The sequence below is a fragment of the Balaenoptera physalus genome, assembly GCF_965194825.1.
Source record: "Balaenoptera physalus genome assembly, chromosome: 12".
In the NCBI taxonomy this organism is placed as follows: Eukaryota; Metazoa; Chordata; class Mammalia; order Artiodactyla; family Balaenopteridae; genus Balaenoptera; species Balaenoptera physalus.
Window position 1 is genome coordinate 77,345,449 of NC_138897.1, and position 20,896 is coordinate 77,366,344.

A 20,896-nucleotide genomic window follows, 5' to 3' on the forward strand; every position below is an offset into this window, starting at 1 on the left:
TGGGATGACAGCTGCTCCTACACAGTAAGCAGCTACCAATCTACAGGCTACCCTTGGAGGTTGGGAGCTTGGGTTTGGAGCCATTGAGACCTGGGCACATGTTCTGGCCCCTCTCTGAGCCTCAGTTGCCTCAGCAGTGCTTAGCTCAAGGGATGATGCAGTACTTACCCCCTGAGCCCAGGTGAGGCTTGAATGAATAGATGTGCACAAAGGTACTCAATACAGTGCTTGGCACTTAAGGATGGATGCTCTTCTCCTCTCCCCCTCCATCTCCTCTAGTGGACATTTTTTATGCCTTTTGGTCACTGAGCATCAGTATAATGTCCTTCCTGGGTGGGGGTATTTTCCCTTGTCCAGAGTCCCACGTCCCCAAGAGAAAAGCCAAAAACTCACCTTGCCATCTCCCTTGTAAGTTTGTGGTCCAGTCTTGGGACCCAGTGCTGGAAGATTTGGATTTCTTGGGAGGGGAGGGGTAAACTTTTTATTGAAGAGTAACATATAAATAGAAAATCACACAAAGCCTAAGTATGTTGCTTGCTAAATATTTATAAATTGAACATAGTCCTATAACCAGTGCCTAAAATATGAAACAGTGTTCCCAGCTCCCCAGAAGACCCGGCTGAGCCTCCTTCCAGCCACCCCAAGAGTATCTATTGTCTTGATTTCTAAAGCATAGGCTAGTTTTGCTAGTTTTTGAACTTTATAGAAATGGAATTATATAAAGTTATATATTATATGAAGATATATATGGAAATTAATAGAATTAATTATATATATATGGAATATGGAAATATAAATTATATTGTGCATGTAGTTATATATCATTCATCCCCATTGCAGGGTAGTATTCCAGTGTGTGATGATACCATAGTTAATTTATTAATTCAACTGTTAATGGACATTTGGGCTGTTTCCAGTTTTCAGCTAATACAAGTAGGGCTGCTATGAATATTCTTGTACATGTTTATTGGTGAACATATGTAGGCATTTCTTTTGAGTAGAACTGCTGAGTCAAAGATGATATGCATAGTTGGCTTTAGCAGGTACTGCGAAATCATTTTATAAAGTGTTTATACCAATCTACACTGCCACCGATAATATATGAGAGTTTGCAATTGCTCCAACATTTGGTGTCTACGCCTTTTACATTTTAGTCTATTCTGATAAGAGTGAGAAATATTACATGGTGGTTTTAATTTGTATTTCTCTAATATCTGAGCACCTTTTCATGTACTTACTGGCCAGTTGGAGACCATCTTTTGTGCACTTCCTGTTCATGTCTTCTGCCCATTTTTCTCTTTGGGTTGTCTGCCTTTTTCTTACTAATTTGTAGTTCTTTTTAATACTTTGGTTAAAAGTCCTTTTTGAATTTGCAAATATCCATTCCCACTCTCCTGGGTGTGTTTTCATTCCCTCCATGGTATCTTTTGATTACTATCAACAGTTGTGGCTGTAGTCCAATTTATCAGTATTCCCCTTCAGGTAGCACTTTTGTGACCTATTTAAGACATTTTTGCCTACCCCAAGGTCATGAAGACGCTCTCCCGTGTTTTTGCCTGAACGTTCTGTTGTTTTCCTTTTCACATTTAGCTGTACAATCCATCCGATACTGAGTTCTTTGTATGGTGTGAGGTAGGGTTCAAGCTGGATTTTCGTTTTCCAGCATGGATTGACCCAGCACCAGTAATTGAAAACAACATCCTTCTCCCTCTGCTTCCAGGGAATTTTGTTATAAGTCAGGTGACTATGAGTGAGTCGATTTCTGGACCCTACTTTGTTCCATTGGTCTATATGTCTAACCTTTAGAAAACTTTCATATGAAAGAGAGGTTTGTGAAGAAGGAGGTACTCCCAAGGGACCCATTTTTGGTAACGGTTGTGCAAGGGGCAGGAAGAAGTCCATCCGGCTTCTGGAAGCAGCCGGGGCAGGGTCCTAGGGCCTTGGTAGCATGGATTATAGAGTGCGGGTCCTCAGTGGCACTGGCTGTAGGGTCTCCCCTGGAGCAGTCCAGGGGGATAAAATGGGCATTGACCTTGGTCTTGTAGACTCGAAGCTGAATTCTCTGTTCCTTCCATAAGGCTGGATGCAAAGAATTTGAATCCTCCATGCTTGCCTTCCCCTGAAACCAATTTCAGACCAAGGAGCCCCTGTGTGCTCCTTCCCCAGTAAACTGTGAAATACAAGGTCTCCTTGTAATACTTTTATACACTGCTCGCTTCAGTTTAATATATGAGACACTGCATCATAGTCTGGAGGTTCAAAATTACCTTGAAGTAATCATTTCCTGGAGGGCTGGTAGTAAACATTCTGTCACATAGCTATAGATTGTCGCCTGTCGCCATCAATCAGCTCCCAGGGAGATATTAAGGGGAATGATACGGGAGTGAATTGAGAACAGGTGCACATGGCTGCCAGCTCTCTGCAGAGGGAAACAGGCTTGGCGGCCTATGGCAGGCTGGCTTTGTGGGGTGCGGGCTCTGTCGGCACGACAGCCCAAGGTTGTGGGTCTGGGTAGCCTGTTGGCATAACTCAGCTCCAGGGTCATGGGATCCCTTAACCCTAATCTTGGCCGTCTGACGTCTTCCCTACATCCTTCAGACCAAAGCCATCACCTGCGTTTGTACAATAATAATAGTTGCCATTTATAAGCACCCACTCTGCCCTACGGAGTCTGCTAATCCTTTTCAGGCATCATCTTATTAATCTTCAGAGTGACACCAGGAGGGAATTATAATGTTAGCCCTATTTCACAGCTGAGGAAACTGAGGCTCAGAGATGTGGGAAAACTTGCAAAGTCACACAGCTGGTCAGTGGCAGAGCCAGGACTTGAACTTGAGTGTTCCGCCTCCAGAGGCCAAGTGCTAAATCACTATGCGCTGCCTCTGTTAAACATCCAGCCCTGCACTGAGCCCGTGAGCTTGTATCCCCGTTAAACTTTGATGCATGCTGTTCTTGTTCCATTGTACAGGTGAAGAAACTGAGGCTTTGAGAAGTGTACAGCTGCTCATCCAAGTTCAGCAAGTAGATGGCATTGCCAAAATTCCACTCCAGGGTTCTTTGGCCGCACACCTAAAACTTCCTCCTTGAGAAGACAACTAGAGAACAGGTAAAACATCACTGCCTGCAGACTTGCAGCATATGTGCTGGTTCACCTTGTGGACCTAATGGCTTGGTGAACTTTAGCCCAAGTCCCCAACAGGGTCAGATCGGGTTTGAGGAACTAAAGTTGATACAATGTAAACGACCCTCTTAAGAAAATTAGTAATGAAACTTAGGTATGGGAGTACCTATTTATTTGGCAGGTGCATTCAGATGACAGTCCTGAAACTTACACTTCGTGAATGTCAAGGTCAGTCCACTCTGGTCCCCAAGCTCCTGTGGGATCCCACCTTGGACACTAAACCTCCAACAATGAAAAGCCTTTTCCTGCCTCAGTTGACATTTCGGGAATCTGACATTTCGGGAAGCATGAAGTGGCTGATTTAGGGGTTTTCAGCTTGTCAGTGTCATCTTCGGGCTCTTCCCAGGACTGGGAAGGGGTGAGAGCCCTGCTTGACTCCAGTCCAGTGCTACTCAAAGTGTAGTCTCTGAGCTGTGCCTCTGAGCTTTGTCAACTCTGGGACCAGATCAGTAAGACACCAAGAACTGGCATGTAGAAACTTCTATAGCAACCTAGCCCTGCACAGGGGCCGAGTGCACTTGCCTTGTTGAACCAGGTGTAGCCCGGTCAGAGTGTTGTTGAAATTCAGTGGTGAGCTGCCTGTGGCGTGAGTGGGTACTAATGCAGAGTAGGATCGAGTGACGGGTAGCAGCTCCATGCACGACTAGGACTAGTCCGTGATGTACTGGGAAAAAACAAAGCTGGCCCTTCATTGCAGACAGGTTGACATGCACTGGTCTAAGCCTTATTAGGGACATTGCTGTTTTCAAAACACCCTGTGGTCAGCATTTCATTTCACAAACAAGTAAACCTCAAACCAAGACAACATTAACAACAACAACAAAAACCCAAACCTAGCCTACTGATGATTTGTTTGAGGTCTGGTTTAGTTTCTTTCTTTTTTTTGTATTGAAGTATAGTTGATTTACAATGTTGTGTTAGTTTCTGGTGTACAGCAAAGTGATTCAGTTATATATATATATTTGTGTGTGTATATATATATGTGTCAGGACCTCCCTGGTGGTCCAGTGGTTAAGACTTTGCCTTCCAGCACAGGGGATGCGGGTTCGATCCCTGGTCGGGGAGCTAAGCTCCCACATGCCTCTGGGTCAAAAAACCAAAACAAAACGAAGCAATATTGCAACAAATTCAATAAAGACTTTAAAAGTGGTCCACATCAAAAAAAAATCTTAAAAAAAATGTGTATATATATACTTTTCCAGATTTTTTTCCGTTATTGGTTATTACAAGATATTGGATATAGTTCCCTGTGCTATATAGCAGGACCTTGTTGTTTATCTGTTTTATACATAGTAGTGTGTATCTGTTAATCCCAAGCTCCTAATTTTTCCCACCTCCACCACCCTGTTCCCCTTTGGTAACCAGAAGTTTGTTTTCTATGTCTGTGAGTCTGTTTCTTATTTGTAAATAAGTTCATTTATATCTGTCTTTTTGTATTCCACATGTAAGTGATATCATATGATATTTGTCTTTCTCTTTGTGACTTCACTTAGTATAATCATCTCTAGGTCCACCCATGTTGTTGCAAATGGCATTGTTTCATTCTTTTTTATGGCTGAGTAATATTCTGTTGTATATATATATATACACCACATCTTTATCCATTCATCTGTCAATGAACACTTAGGTTGCTTCCATGTCTTGGCTATTGTAAACAGTGCTGCAGTGAACACTGGGGTGCATGTGTCTTTTTGAATAATGAAATGAACATTGGGGTGCGTTTGTCTTTTCTGGATATATGCCCAGGAGTGGGATTGCTGGATCATATGGTAACTCTATTTTTAGTTTTTTAAGGAACCTCCATACTGTTCTCCATAGTGACTGAGCCAGGTTACATTCCCACCAACAGTGTAGGAGGGTTCCTTTTTATCCACACCCTCTCCCGCATTTATTATTTGTAGACTTTTTGATGATGGCCATTCTGACTGGTGTGACGTGATACCTCAATGTAGTTTTGATTTGCATTTTTCTAATAATTAGTGATGTTGAGCATCTTTTCATGTGCCTGTTGGCCATCTGTATGCCTTCTTTGTTTTTCTCACTTTTGTGTGTGCCGATGGGCTAATATTTGGCCAATTTCAGTTGGTTATAACTCTAGGCTGTGTGTCTCATTTGGGGGATGGCAGGTCCCTTATTATGGTGATGGCAAGAGTGCAAGAGATTGGAAATGTGATGCCTCTTGAAGCTTGGAACTGTAACACTAAGACTTCCTCCCATACTTCATTGGCCAAGACAAGTCACATGACTAAGCGCTAATGTGGCAAGGTAGTAGACTCCACCCACAAGTCGCATGGCAAAGAGCATGGGTGTATAATTCTGTTTAAGGGAGGATGTGGCATTGGGAGCCATAATCCAGTTTACCACAGCTGGTAACCACGGATGCCAGGAAAAGCACTTAGCAACAAGCCTGGCCAGAGTAGGTGCTTGATAAACACTGTGTATTCTCCTAGGAAGCAGACTCCCGCAGCTTCCTTTGAAACTGTTGTGTGGGAGTGACTCTCCCTCCATGAGAGGTTCCAGGGATGAGTTGTCTTTCCACCCTAGCATTAAGCCAGGGAGAAAAGACTGTGGCGTAATGCACCCAATGCTTTAAGTTCCTAGGAAGAAAGATCCCAATTGGAGGCTGCCAGAACTGTTATCGGCTGCTTACATGTCCGTTTTCCCATCCACCACTCACAAAGTGCTCTATTTATTTGCACACACTCTGTAATACAGCAGTGGAGGGAGAATTCATTAAGGCAAATTGTGAGGGTTGCTTTCAAAAAAAATTTTCGTCTCTCTGTTTTATGCAGTGCATAGTTCCCTGTTTAATGAGAACTCTGCAAGTCCATTTTCCTTAAGGGTTTAATACAAATATAATTTAAAAAATTAAGACAGATGTGGAAAGTGCCAAGGGAAGCTATTTGTCCCATTAACTCACGGAGTAGACCTTCTCGATGCTGCAAGATGTGTGGGGAGGAGAAAGACTCCAGAAGCTATCAAGAGTCCTTTAAGGTTACATAAAACTCCAGCGTGGGTTTATGTGGTTCAGGGATTCCTGCCGAACAGATAGCAATTAGATTTGCTGGTTGAGTAATGGGACTGTTACTAGCTGGCAGTTTAATTAATGCTGATATAGGAGCTTTGCTTTTTCTTGGAATTTGGACTACAGAGCAGTGAGAAGTGGGCATTTACATTTTTCAAAGTTTCTCTGAATAATCTTGGTTGCTTTTGGAGGGGAGGGGAGAATGGGGTGTTTGAGGGAGGGAGAGCCTTGGGGTGTTGGAGGCCCCTGTGCAATTCCCAGCTCCCTACATGCAGCATATCTGGGGCAAATTGTCCACTGCAATTTGATTGCTTTCCATCCTGCTGCCACCACTGGCTTCTTGAAGCAAGGTAGTACCTGAGCTATAATCACTTAAATAATAATAATAATAATATTATTGTTAAAGAAGCTAAGGATTAGTATTGCTAAAATTTTGTGGTGCTTATTTTGTTAATTTCACTGGGAGGCTGGTGTTGTTATCATCATCCCCATTTCACAGATCAGTAAACCAAGACTCAGTCACTCAGAACAGGCAGAGCTGGGAATTGAAACCTATGTCCGTGTCTTGAACCATGTGCTACCCTTTTCTTTGTGACAAATGGGCCATCCGCGTCTTAGAGATGTGGGGGAAAATTCCAAGCCTGAACAGCAGGTGCGAACAGAGTGAGAACTAGCTTTCTTACCTAGCGGCTTTCCCCACTGCATCTCTTGAATTTAATACGGGGATTCTGACTCACTTTACTATTAGCCTGCATCACACTCATTAAGAAATAGAAATATGCTCCCCTCCCTCATCCGGAAAACAATAGGCAAACTCACATTGATGGAGGGTTTACCATGTTGCAGGCACTCTGCTGAGTGCTGTGTTCTTTATTTCGTTTAATCTTCAAAATACATGCTGGGAAGAAGGTACAGTTGGCCCTTTGTGTCAGTGGGTTCCGCGTCCCCAATACCAAGGGCCGCCTTTGGGACTTGAACACCTGGGGATCTTGGTATCTGCAGGGGGTGTGGTCCTGGGACCAATCTTCTGCGGATACCGAGGGACAACTCTGTGTAACGCTCTCTGCTTTCTAGATAAGGAATCTGAGGCTCTGAGAGGTGAAATGACTTGCCCAAGGTCACGCAGCAGGAAGTGGTTCAAACAAGATCCAGACCCAGATCTGTCTGAAACTCCCAAGCCTTTGCACTGAACCCTAAGGCTAGATAGACACGATGGCTGGGTTTTCCTTTACTTCACTTTACCAGCATCCCAGGCTGCCTCCATCCCAGATAATTGAGAGCTGCCTGACCCAACGCAGCCTGTCACACCTGGGAGTTATTTTTAGCACGTTTCTATATAAATCCTTCTTCTCAGAAGGTAGGAAGGAGCCTGCTTGCCTTGGCACATTCCCTGGTTGGCATATTGGTTTAAGGTCTCCTTGGTGTGCTGTGAGTTGTAAATCGGGAGACACTCTGACCTCGTTGAGATGGACACGGGTTCCTGAATCAGCAGTTTGGGAAACGCCCTCTTCTCTGCCTTTCTTGGGCTGCCATTCATTAAGTAATCCTAGAGAGAACTAGATTCCTTTCTAACCAAGGAAATGTCTTTGGTTTCCCTCTATGTTCAATTCAAAAGTAGCTGAAAACCATTTTCGTGTCTTTACCATGTTGCCAAAAATATTTTAATTGATGGATAAACGTCAAGAACTAGATAATGTCCAGAGAATTATGGAGAGGAGAGGATGACTCCTAAGTTCATGTTCACTTTGTCAAAGTTGGTAACTGGCTTCAAGTAAGTTAAGTTTCTCTCTACCTGGATCAAAGAAAATAAGAGGGCAGGTTTTAATTTTGCAAGGGTACTTGGATTTTCCATTTAGGACCAACAGAAGTGACTTTTGCATCACACAGACCTCTGCTCTCCACTTCTTCATCCGTGCCAGACATCACTAATAGATCATGGCAGTACAGCCTGCTCAGACTAGTTGTGATCTTAAAATCCTTCCCAGTAGAGGGAACCAGGCACCTTCTGCCACTGATCAAAATTGGGTTAGAGGTGAAATCAATTTGCCAAGTGTGTCTGGATGCTCTTTTATGTCCTCTTTGAGTTTAGGCATCTGTCTTTTCCTATCAGACAGCCTCAGATACACGGATTGAATTAAGATGCTAATCAAGGCATCATCATTTGATGATGAAGATTTGATGATGATTTGATTTCACATCATTTGATGTGAAAACAAATAGTGCTCTGATTCTTAAATAATGAGAAATGAAGGCTTAGGGGGTGATTTGTTGAAGGTCACACAGTCAGTAAGTGAGGGAGAGGGTTAAGTAGATTTGTGAGTCAGATCCAGGTCCCTGTCTTGGCTGTACCATTTCCTCATTTAGCGAAGTTGGGCAAGTCACTTCAAATATCTGAGCCTAAGTTTCCTCATCAGTAAAATGGGACTAGAATGCTACCTCAGTGAGCTATGGTGAGGATTAAAATGAGATACTGCATATGAAATGCCTAGGAGAGGACCTGGTAGGTAGAGGAAGTGCCTGATAAATGTTAGCCATTATTTGTCCAGTTTTCTTAAAAATATCTTATGCACAAAAACCAGTATACATTGTTATGAAATCTGATGACTCTGGGTGCCACTATTCCCATTTTACAGATCATGAAACGCAGACTTAGAGAAATAAGATGGCTTTCCCAAAATCACACAGAAAGTAAATAGAAAAGCTAGAATTCAAATGCCAGATGTGGCAAAGCACGAGTCCTTACTTCCTTAAAATCTTATCCAGATATCCCTCGCTCAATGCAACGTATCATGACCATCCTTTTAAAATTTCTCTCTCTGCCCCCATGTCTGTTTCTCCTCACCCTCCTTTGTTCTCTCCAAAGCACTTTTTGCCTTCTAAGACACCATCTCTTACTATATAATTTGCTTATTTATCTTGCATATATTTAATTGCCTGTCTCACTCCTACTTGACTATCCCCCAGGGCAGGGGATTTAATTAATTTTGTTAACTGCTGTATTCACTGCTCTGAGCACAGTGCCTGACACACAGTAAGCACTAAATGTTCACTAAATATTTGCTGAATAAACACATGAAGTCTACCTGGCTCAGAAGCTTCCTTGTTGGATCACGCTGTGTCCTACACGATTTGTAATCAGTTCTTAGTTGTTGAACGCCGACCATGTTCTAGGCATCATGGAGACATCATAAATACATTGTTGCTAAATGTCACCATAACCATTCATGGAAGGGAGGATTATCCAGGCTTTGCAGTTGAGGAAACTGACGCTCAGCAAAGTTATGTGACTTGGTTCTCATCAGACATCTATTAAGGGGCGAGTGGGGAGTCATATCTAGGTCAGCTGGACTCCAAGACCTGCTCTCCTTCCCCAGCCTGTGTTGAATTATAAGAACTGGCTTCCTTCTCAGCAGGTGCTTATGAGTATCATCCTTGGACCAAAATTTTTGTTTGAGAACCAGACCCTCGTTCAGTTTAAAAAACTCATCAGACCTCACGGGTGGGCTCTGTTGTATACATATCCCAGGATTGGAGCCCACCGAAACCTACTGAAACAGAATCCCTGGGTTTAGAGGAAGTGATTGGGAGTCCAGGAATCTGATTTTTAATAAGAACCTAGGTGATTTCTGTGATCAGGCTAATCTGGAAAACAGTAATGGAATTCATGCATCCATCTACCCACCCATTTCCTCATCTTTAAAGTGGGGGTAATACCAGTACCCAGCTTATATGGTTGTTGTAAGGATTAAATAAAGGCATATTAGGAAATGATTAGAACATTGCCTACCAAGTAAGTCGTAAGAGGTGATTAAGACTTGGGCACCTCCCATGACTGGTAATTAGGGACATAGCAGAAAGAAACAGACAAGGCCTTGCCTTCCTGGTGCTGACCATGTAGTTGGAATGAGCACAGATTTTGGCATCAGATAAAACTGGATTAAACTCCCGCCTTTGCCACTCACACTCAGGTGTGCACATGACCAAGCTACTGAACTTCTCTGGATCCGTTTGCTCCAATGTGAGGGTAATAAAATTAACAACAAAAGCAGTATTATAGCTTTGTTGTTGTTTGTATCAACTAGAAGAGATTGAGGCTCAGAGAGGCAAAGCAACTTTCCTAAGGTCACACAGCTAGTGAGTGTCAGAGCTGGGATTTGGATTCACATCTTTTAGACTCTGAGGACGGAATGTTCACCTGCCACGTGTTGTGGCTTCCCACAGAGAGAGGGGTGGCTATAAAACTCACAGGGAATGGGTGGATAGGATAACAGACCTGGTGAAGGCTTCATCCAACATACCCGCACACTGAAGCACGTTATACCGAGACCCTGTGGGAACTCCCCTGTGACAAAACGATGTCCAGACTGACCTGGTGTCCACTGACCTCACACAGAGCCAGCCTTCCCAGGTTCTCCTGCAACACAGGCACTTGGAGAGCTCCTTGGAAAGGCTTTGACTTCCCTAATCTCACCAGGCACAAGGAAGGTTTGGGAGACATGAAAGGCAGCAGTTATTTGTTTCATGAATGGATAACGGCAAGCCGTTTAGAGGGAGCAGTGGCAGGAAGAGGAAAAGCTGTTAACACAGTTGGAAGCTCATTTCTTTCGGAGGCGTCAGCAGCTGCCGGAGAGGACAGCAACTAGAAGATGCTGCAGTGGGTGCTTCTGACGACACAAATTATGCAGGAGGTATTAAAGTTCGTTGTTCACCTTAGTCATAAACATTTTTGTCATGTTTCTGAGATCTGTTCAAAGGCATCCTGGTGGATGAAACCCAATAACATTTATAGGGGTGTGTGTGCGCGTGTGTGTGCGTGCCCATGTGTACTCGCATTTCTTTTGTTCTAGTAACCTTTGTAAATCATTTCTTTGAGCTGATGTACTCAACAGTGGCTAGGCAGGGTCTACGTAATGCAACGTGAAGTCCATGCCTCTGTTCCCTGGGTAATTGTACTCTTCGTGATGTCTGCTGCGCTGCAGATGGGGCTCTGGGAAGCTGGGAGCTGATCTGAGGACTGATGGGAGTAGAAGAAAGACTCCAGTTCTGAGAAGAGAAAAATCAAGAGGAGCAGGGAGATGAGAAGGATAGGCAGCGTTTCCCAGTGTGTGTTGGGAATATGTTCTCACCCAAAGAGGGGCCCGTGGGAACAGGATTTGGGGGAATCCTTGCACTTCTGACAAGAAGAGAGATTCACAACGTATAGGAAGCATCCTGTTCAAGGTTCTTGAGATTAAAGTGATCCCCTTAACAAGGCTTAATTCCACTTTTCCCAGACTCTGACCACAGCACAGCCCCTGCAACAGCTCTAGAGCCTTAGAGAATGCTTTCAGGAATACAGCTTTTACGCGATAAAACTGGGCAAAGCTGTTAATCGTTGTAACTAAGCCCTGATGGCATCTCTACACACGACTATTAGCTCACTTATTTTGAATGAAATGACTTGTCAATTTGGTTCAGGAACTGACCAAATTAGACAATCTACTAGTTTAACAGATGTTTTTTTCCAGTTGACTTGGTTTATTGTTTGATTTAGGACTCAGGCACGCATCCAGTTTAACTGGGAGGGATGAACTTGGTTTTGACTCCATTATCCAGTTTCACAGACTGATTAGATACACCAGTTAGGGAGTCAAGTGCACCAGGGTTAAATTCTGGCACCTTCAGTTCCTAGAGGTGTGACTTTGGGAATGTTACAGAATCTCTTTATTTAAGTCTCAGTTTCCTCATCTATAGAATGGGAACAATGTTTACTGGACCTATTTTATTGGCTTGTGGAGATTAGTTGAAATAATGCAGATAAAAAGTTTGGCACAGAGCTGGCATATAGTGACTTCTTCATAAGTGTTGGTCATCATCGTCATCAGGAGGAAGGGGCCGGGGCTCACAGGTGAACCGTAAATCTTTCTTCTGTCCTCAGGGATGCTTGAGGAAAGTTGGACTCTTTCTGATAATGACGGAAGGAATGTATCCACTAGAGACAAATGATGCTGTTCCTGGGGTGGCTATATGCCCATCACTGATCCAATGATGTCTCGGAGCCCACTGTACTTGGTTGTTGGGTTTCCTTATTACATGACCTGTAGTTTATGGAGTGCAGTTGCTGAAGAATGAGAAACATGTGCCCCTCAGGGCACTATATCACTAGCAAGGTATTCAAGGCTCCAAGATCCTGAAGCTTCCCTATGCCGATGTGACCCACAGTCACACCAGCTCTCATGCTTTAGACCAGAATGGTGATTAGGACATTGGACATTGGCTCTGGATGTCCAAGGCCTTTGTGATGCTGCTAGCCTAAGATGCTGCTGTGCTCCTTATTCTGTATCCCTTCTTAAGGTGAAAGAAGTCTCATGCCTGGGGAGCCTATCATGTGTCTTGTGAATTCCAATGACAATCCAAACCTGAAAACCACTCCAGTGGTCTTGAAAGTATTAAGAGATTTGCAGTTAAAAATATCTAGACTCTGTTTGACATTGCCATTTATCCACTGGGAAACTTTAGGCAAGTTACTTAATCTCCCTGAGCCTCAGGCTCCTCTTCTGTAGAATGGGGATGAGATTGTATACTTCATAGCATTGTGATTCATTTAATGAGATAATATATGTCAAATGCCTAGAATAGTGCCTGGCCACAAACTGAGTGATTGTGTGAAATGCCTGGTATCATGCCCTGCACTGGGTCTAGGCAAGGGGATTTTCCACAGACTTCTTTCCTGCTCATCAGGGACCACCTGGCTCAGGCACTAAATCCCCAGTTAGATATAAAGTTGTCCCTTGCCCAACATTTAGCTTTCTCTGGACTCTCATTAGGCGTGTCTTAATCTATAGATAGAGCATGAGTTTCATGAGGCCAGTGAAAGTCTAATTCATGTCTAATTCCCTTCCCTATTGTTTGGCAAATTGTTGCAAATGCCTACATGGTGGTATAGTTAAAATGTAGGACAGGTGTTAAGGAGCTGAAGAAGTTAAACCTGGACTGGTATGATGATGTCGCGTAGTGATGGCCAGGCTGAGTGTGGACTCTCTCCTATGTGCAGTGGGGAGCCAGAGAGGGCTTCTGAGCAGGGGAGTAGTCTGATCAACCCCATACTATATGATAACAATGATGATGTTAGTGACATCAGTAAGGACGGTGCTGATGACGGGGAGATCTAAGCTCATCCTTTGTACCAGAAACTGTGCCAAGTCCTTTACACCCATCATGGCCTCTAGTCCTCACAAAGACCCTCTGAGCTTGGATACTGGATAATTGGCCATGTGCCGGGTGGATTGAAGGGCAGAACGACTGGAGTCTTTTGAGACTTGGTATAGTCTTCACTTAAGAAAGGACAATGGAAATGGAATTGACAAGCCCCCAAACCCACAGCACATATCTGTCAGTTTTACTGGCCAGCCAAACACCTCCCTTGTTCAGTAAAATGTTCAACCACATCAATATAATCCCTTATGTCAGAGCTGCCAAAGTAGTCATGGCTCCACTACTCTATAGGAAGAGACTTATTAGCTTTAAAAGGGAGGTTGTGACTCATTTGTAGCTGGGCCATAATGTCCCCAGAGAGGACATTCTACAAAGTGTCTGTTATGGGGGCTTTGCCTGGTGTAATGCATGAAGTAGCTGATTTGGGGCAATTTTCTCTTAGCCGGAGGCTCTACTCTCCTAACTTGAGATTTCCTTTTCTCTTCCATGAAAACCTCTTCTGGGACTATTCTAAGACTTTCGGTTGGTCATTGACTATGTTACTTTTCTTCCACAATTCCGGTTCTAAATGCTGCCACCGTCCTCTGACTTAAGTCAGAAATCAGTGTCATCCGACCAGACCTCTCTGTCCAGCCCTATCAGTCACCAGGTTTGCCAAAATGAATCCCCCAAGAGTCCTTCCATCCATCCCTTCTCTTCACCCTGACTGCCACCACCATCCAGGATGCCATTATTGCTCATATAAAGGATGGCAGTGGCATCCCAGCTGGTCTCTCTGTCCCCAGGCTTGTCTCTCCATCCTGTCCTTCACACTGCAGCTAGAACGCTGTTTTGAAGATTCATATCTGCTATGCCAGTTTCTTCTTTCAAAACCCAAACCCCATGTCCTGGCATTCAGTGCTAGTCATAACCTGGCCCCTCCCTAGCTCCCTGATCTCAAGCTGCCACTCCTTGCATGCTCCAGCCGTGCCACACCTTCAAGCAGGTCCCCCAAATCACCAGGCTCTCTCACACTCTTCTGGGGACTCAAGTCCTCAGCCTGACACGGCAAAGCCCCGGTAGGTGATCCTATCTCTCCTGCCTCCCGCTCCCTCTTTCACGCCCCCGTCAGCGTGTGGGGCTAGTAAACGAGGGCCGTATTTCCCAGGGAGGTACCTCTAGGGCCATATCTGCAGTTCTAGCTGAGATTGATGAACTTTCAAATGATGAGGTTTCTGGGGGCATTTGTTGACATATAAATCAAAATCCAATTTATGTGAAGGAAAATCCCAGCTGGTTTACATGGCAGGATTATGAAACAGTTTTTGCCTTGTGTGCAGCCTCTTGGACAATGTAAAATGATTTTACCTTCCACAAAAGAAGCTTGGCTTTTTAACTTCTGCTGGTGTTTTCCTAGGGTGACCCTGGAAACTTCCGATACAGAGTTTGCCAACTTATTCCAAGGTTGCCAACTTATGACACTGGTCTTACTGAGGGGAGGAAGGGAAGTGCAATTTATTGAGTGTCTACTGTGTGCCAGGCACACCCCTGCAGTATCCTACAGTCTCACAACAATCTGCTGGGTACTTGACATCATACTGAAAGCCTTACTCTCAACCATGTGACTATCTGTCCATTCTCTTCCTGAGAGGGTGTATTCGTCATCTGTTGCTGCAGAACAAATTACCACACACTTTGCAGCTTATAACAACTCACATTTATTATATTACTATTTCTGTGGGTCAAGACTCTGGACACAGCTTAACAGAGTTCTCTGCTTGGGGTCTTACAAGGTTGTAATGAAGTGTTGGTCAGGGTGTGGTCTCATCTGGGGCTCAACTGGGGAAGGATTTGCTTCCAAGCTCACACAGTTGTTGGCAGCAGCCCTTTACTCATGGGCTATAGAGCTGAGGATCTCTATTTATTGTTGCCTATTGGCCAGAGACACCCACCCCCAGTTCCTTCCCAACATAGCCACTTACTTCTTCCAAGTCACAGAGAGAGGGACTTCAAGCAAGAGAGATGTTACAGTCTTATATAATATGATCACAGAAGTGACATCATTTTATCATTTTTTGTCATATTTATTGGTTAGAAGCCAGACCAAAGTCCTGCCCACACTCAAGGGGAGTGGGCTACACAGGGTGTAACTGGGAGGTGGGGATCATGGCCACTTCAGAGTCTGTCTGCCCCAGAAGGGTTAAGACACTCAAGGTCACACAACTAGATGTTCGTGGAGTTGAAATCTGACTTCACAGCCCACACTTTTAACATTATGCTGCCCCTGCAGCTGATTCCACAGTCTGTGAAATCCAAAGTAAAGCTCTTCCCGGGAGATTTATCCTGACAGCTGAAGCCTGGGTCATTTGTTCATCTCGGGAGCTGCTGTGAGTTTCAGCACCCAAATCACTAAAACTGGAGTGGAAGTGAGGCAGTCCTTCAAAGGACAACTTTTTAGGGTATTAGTACCCCAAGTGGGGAAGGGATCCTGGGTGTGTTCACTCCTGCTGGACCCAGACCCCCATGGGCTGTTCTCTGATGGAGAGCACATTCTCAGATGGATCCCAAGTGACCATGATCCACTGTGGCCTTGGGGAGAAACTCACATGGCTGCTCAGAGGCTAATGCCATCGCAGGTCTCTCTCCCTATGGTCACCCTTCACAGAAGAGGCCTCTACCATCTGGCTTATTAAATGGTATTGCTGCTGTGTTTTTATTTTTTCCACCAACACGCACAGCCTCCAGTTTGATGTTTGGAGCCCTTCCAGTTCTTCATTCTGAACAAGACTTGTGTTAACTCGTGCATGGCTGTCACGTGTACTTGTATGGGTTGTGCACTGCGTAAGGATACCTGGATCCTATACAAAGTCAGCACCCTGAGATCTCTCTTCCAGTGGCAGGGGACACATCCAACGTCCCTTCCCCTTCATTGTAACAATACCTCGGTTGCCTCTTGTTTTGTTTTGTTTTGTTTTAGGAGCCTCCTTCCTTCACTCTTCAGCCTTCATACCACTCACTAAGCCAGGAGAAGTCCTTTCTGCCTGAGGAAAGAGGCACCTTTTTCTGATTCACATACAGAGACTCATCTAGGCTTGCAGCAGCCTTGATGACTATTTTCAGGGTAGACAACCTTCTGCTGACCTGGGGTCATGACATAATCTGCCCAAGCTGACTCTGAGAGCAAGCAACTCACAGTTTTTAAAGCCAACTGGCAGCAGGACTTCCGTGGTGCACAGTAGTTGAGAGTCCGCCTGCCAATGCAGGGGACATGGGTTTGATCCCCAGTCCGGGAAGATCCCACATGCCGCAGAGCAACTAAGCCTGTGTGCCACAACTACTGAGCCCATGTGCTGCAACTACTGAAGCCTGCGTGCGTAGAGCCCATGATCCACAACAGGAGAGGCCACCGCAGTGAGAAGCCCACGCACCACAACGAAGAGTAGCCCCCGCTCACTGCAACTAGAGAAAGCCCACGGCAGCAACAAAGACCCAAAGCAGCAATAAATAAATAAATAAAATTAAACAAAAACAAAAACAAAAAACTGACAGCTGCCCAATCATGGTAGAAATTCTCCTTTCAACATGCTGCTCCTAAAACTCCCAAGTCCATATGTAGTGTCATTTAGGTAAAGAATAAAAAGCTCTGGCTGTCATGTGCCTTTAAATAAACCTTAAAATTGACAGCCAAGGTTGGATCAATGCTGATGTTCAGTCATAAAGGCCGTTCTAGGGGAGAGAGTATTCAAAAGCCACATTAAAAAATATGCAATCGACACCAGCTGTGGTCCAATTAAATTCAGCTGATCACAGGTGTTTATATAGGTCACACACACACACACACACACACACACACACACACACACAACCCAACAAATTACTTCCTTTAAAATACAGTTTGAAAAGCACAAGATGAGATCCATCGACCATTCACATCAGAGTCACCTGAAATCCTTAATAAAAATGTAGATTCTTTCTCCCTACCCTAGACCTATGAATCCAAATATTTGAGGAGAGGGAGCCCAAGAATCTGAATTCTAGCAAGGCCCCAAGGTGGTTTCAATACTAAGTGCCATTGAAGAGCGCTCTTATGCAAGGCTAGGCAGTATTCTAAGGGTGCTGGGTTACTGAGATACACTGCTCTTAACTCTGCAGCCAGAATAAACTGTTTAAACTGGATCATTCGAGGTTTTAGTCTCCAGGGGAAACTTCCGGAGAGGCACTCAGCAGAGTGCGTTATTTCTCCATCAGGGTCCTTTAGGTATTTTGCAAGAAAACATTCCTCCAAGCCTTTTCTCGCAACTTTTCTCCCAATTCCTGACATCTCCAAACGACTACATCAGGAGCTATAAATCAGAATCTGGGGAGCATAGAAAAGTGACACCCACCTGGGTCCCATATTTGAATCAGTTGGTTCATCAGTTTGGACACATTTGGCCATGAGTAATAGAAAGCCTAACTGTGGTTCAAATTCTAAGCACAGTTACCACCATCATGAAGAGGCCTGAAGAGAGGTAGTTCCAAGATTTCATGCTGGGCTCCGAGCTCCCGAATGGCTCTACAATTCCCTGACCACTTGGCAGCCCCCCACCTCATGGTTGTGAGCTGGCTGCAGCAGTGCCAAACCTCATGGCCTCACACAGCAGCTTTCAAAAGATAGGAAGGAGAGGCCGAGGAAGCAGTGGGGAGATGGTGGTGGAAGGATGCTATGTAGTTTCTGAGGTCAGTTCATGAGACACCTTTCACTTCTGCGTGGGTCTCTTGGAAATGCTCACTCTTAGATCACCCCCTCTTGGGAACCAGCTGCCATGTTGCGAGAAGCCTAAGCCACATGGAGAGGTCACGTATACGCACGCCGCTAGTCATCCCCAGCTGCACCCCTAGCTGACTTCCAGCACTAGCTCCCTGCCGGTGCTAAGTCCAGCCATCTTGGTCGGTACAGCCTAAACGAGCCTGCACATGAGTGCAGCCACCCAGTGGCCAGCTGATGCCAGGTGGAGCAGAGCTGCCCAGGGGACCTACAGGACAGTGAGAGTCAATACATTGTTTTAAGCTACTATGTTTGGAGGTTATTATTATGCATCACTGGATAATAAGCAGACCACCAGGATGTTGGAACTCAGGAACATTTAGATGTTGAGGGAAGCTCACCAATGTCTTGCCATCATTGGTTGAGAGCTGCTCTTGGGAGGAGATGAGAAGACAGTTATTCCCTGGCACTTCTGGTCTGTCCTGCAATGAGACAGAGCAGCCTCCATAGACAGAGGGAATCTTCACCCAAAGAATTGCATGAATGGACAAGCAGGAAGTCAGTCAGCCTGCTGGGTGCCCATAAATGGTAGGTGATGAGGGAGTAGGAGGGGTGGGGGGCACACCAGCATCTGTGGTACCCTGTCGAAGGAAGCCGCTACTCAGTTCTGGATATTTATAGCCATGAAGGTATATGGTTACAGAGTTATCAAATCTTGTGACCTCTCAAGAAAATCAGAAGGCTGGATCTTTATGTAAACTTTCTTGATTTTTGGAAGTGGACAACTAATTCAAATTTTAAAAACGTTCTGTGCAGCCAAATCATGCAGGCCAAATCAAAACACATGTGGGTGGGGAGGATGCTGCTTGATCAGCCCAAGATGGAATGGAAAGAGCACTGAGCCCCATATCATATTTCCTAGAATGAGAAGGTGTGGCAAGACAGAAGGTGGTGGTCATGAATTTGACCTTAAAAGACAGATTTAGATGGGGGTGGCTTTCAGGCTAGGGAAGCCACATGGATAAGGGCCCAGGAGGTGGCAAGGTTTGTAGAATTGCAGGGAAAGTGACTAGTTTATAGTGGGGGCCAGTTAATATGAGGGAAAATGGGGAAACAACATTGATGTTACGTGTAGAAACTAATAGACACGCAGTACTCTAATTGGGCACATTAAATGCATATATAATTTTCACTTCTTCACTCTTAGGAGTCTGGTGGCCAGAAATAGAATGCTTATGTCTTGGCAAAAAATGTACACTGATATACACCTGAAACTAACACAACACTGTAAATCAACTATACTTCAGTTTTAAAAGTGCATTGATAATCTCAGAAAGAAAAAAAAAACTCTGTATATTGATTGGCATCCTGTTTACTCTTATATTGACTAGGTTAATTATTTAAATGTGATGCTTTATTTTGATCTGTATCCATAAGCAAGCAAAGTATGTTTAAATGGTATAATTGTATTGAATTTCCCACATCATACATTTCATAGCAGATGATCAGATAAAGACTGTATAACCTGCACTCAAGCAAAATGACTTTGCTTAACCTAATCCATTGACTGACTGACCTTGGGCAAGTTACTTAACCTCTCTGTGCTTCTGGAGTCTCACTTGAAAAGGCGGGGATGGTGATAAAACATACTTCATGGCGTGGCTGAGATGAGTAAATTCGATGAGACTTGTAAAGCTCTTAGCACAGCGACTGATACAAGTTGTTGATCAACACTAACCCTTATTGATTGTTAGCAAATCTCACCTTTGACAACTGAAGTCTAATGAGAGCTACCAACTCGTGAATTTGCTCCATGTTTGTGCCTGATTCAGACATTCGTTACTGCTCATCCTTCCTTCTAATCCACTTCCCAGAAGATCATGTAACCTGGAAGTGGGAACTGGTTCTTCTAGTTCTCTCTAGAAGATTCCCTCAAGTCTGATTCATTCTCAGGAGGGGCTGCCAAAAGTCCTTCTTGTCTTTTTTTTTTTTTTAATTAATTAGTTAATTTATTTTTGGCTGCATTGGGTCTTCGTTGCTGTGCGTGGGCTTTCTCTAGTTGCGGAGAGCGGGGGCTACTCTTCGTTGTGGTGCGTGGGCTTCTCATTGCGGTGGCTTCTCTTGTTGCGGAGCACGGGCTCTAGGCACGCGGGCTTCAGTAGTTGTGGCGTGCGGGCTCTAGAGTGCAGGCTCAGTAGTTGTGGCGTGTGGCCTCTAGAGCGCAGGCTCAGTAGTTGTGGCGCATGGGCTTAGTTGCTCCGCGGCATGTGGGATCTTCCTGGACCAGGGCTCGAACCCGTGTCCCCTGCATTGGCAGGTGGATTTTTTTTTTTTTTTAAACATCTTTATTGAAGTATAATTGCTTCACAATGGTGTGTTAGTTTATAACAAAGTGAATCAGCTACACATATACACACGTTCCCATATCTCCTCCCTCCTGCATCTCCCTCCCTCCCACCCTCCCCATCCCACCCCCCCAGGCGGTCACAAAGCACTGAGCTGATCTCCCTGTGCTATGCGGCTGCTTCCCACTAGCTATCTATTTTACATTTGGTAGTGTGTATATGTCCATGACACTCTCTCACCCTGTCACATCTCACCTCTCCCCCTCCCCATATCCTCAAGTCCATTCTTTAGTAGGTCTGTGTCTTTATTCCCATCTTGCCACTAGGTTCTTCATGACCTTTTTTTTTTTTTTTCCTTAGAGTCCATATATATGTGTTAGCATACGGTATTTGTTTTTCTTTCTGATGGCAGGTGGATTCTTAAC

General features: G+C 44.5%; 1 protein-coding gene across 1 annotated transcript in view; it reads left to right on the forward strand.

Annotated features, from left to right (window-relative positions):
- The window catches only part of WSCD2 (WSC domain containing 2), a 246,209-nt gene that overhangs the window by 14,612 nt on the left and 210,701 nt on the right, over positions 1-20,896 (forward strand). Inside the window, exon 3 of the mRNA XM_082417490.1 lies at positions 2,969-3,106. The gene's annotated coding sequence lies outside the window, so the exon portion shown is untranslated. The remainder of the gene's footprint in view (positions 1-2,968; positions 3,107-20,896) is intronic.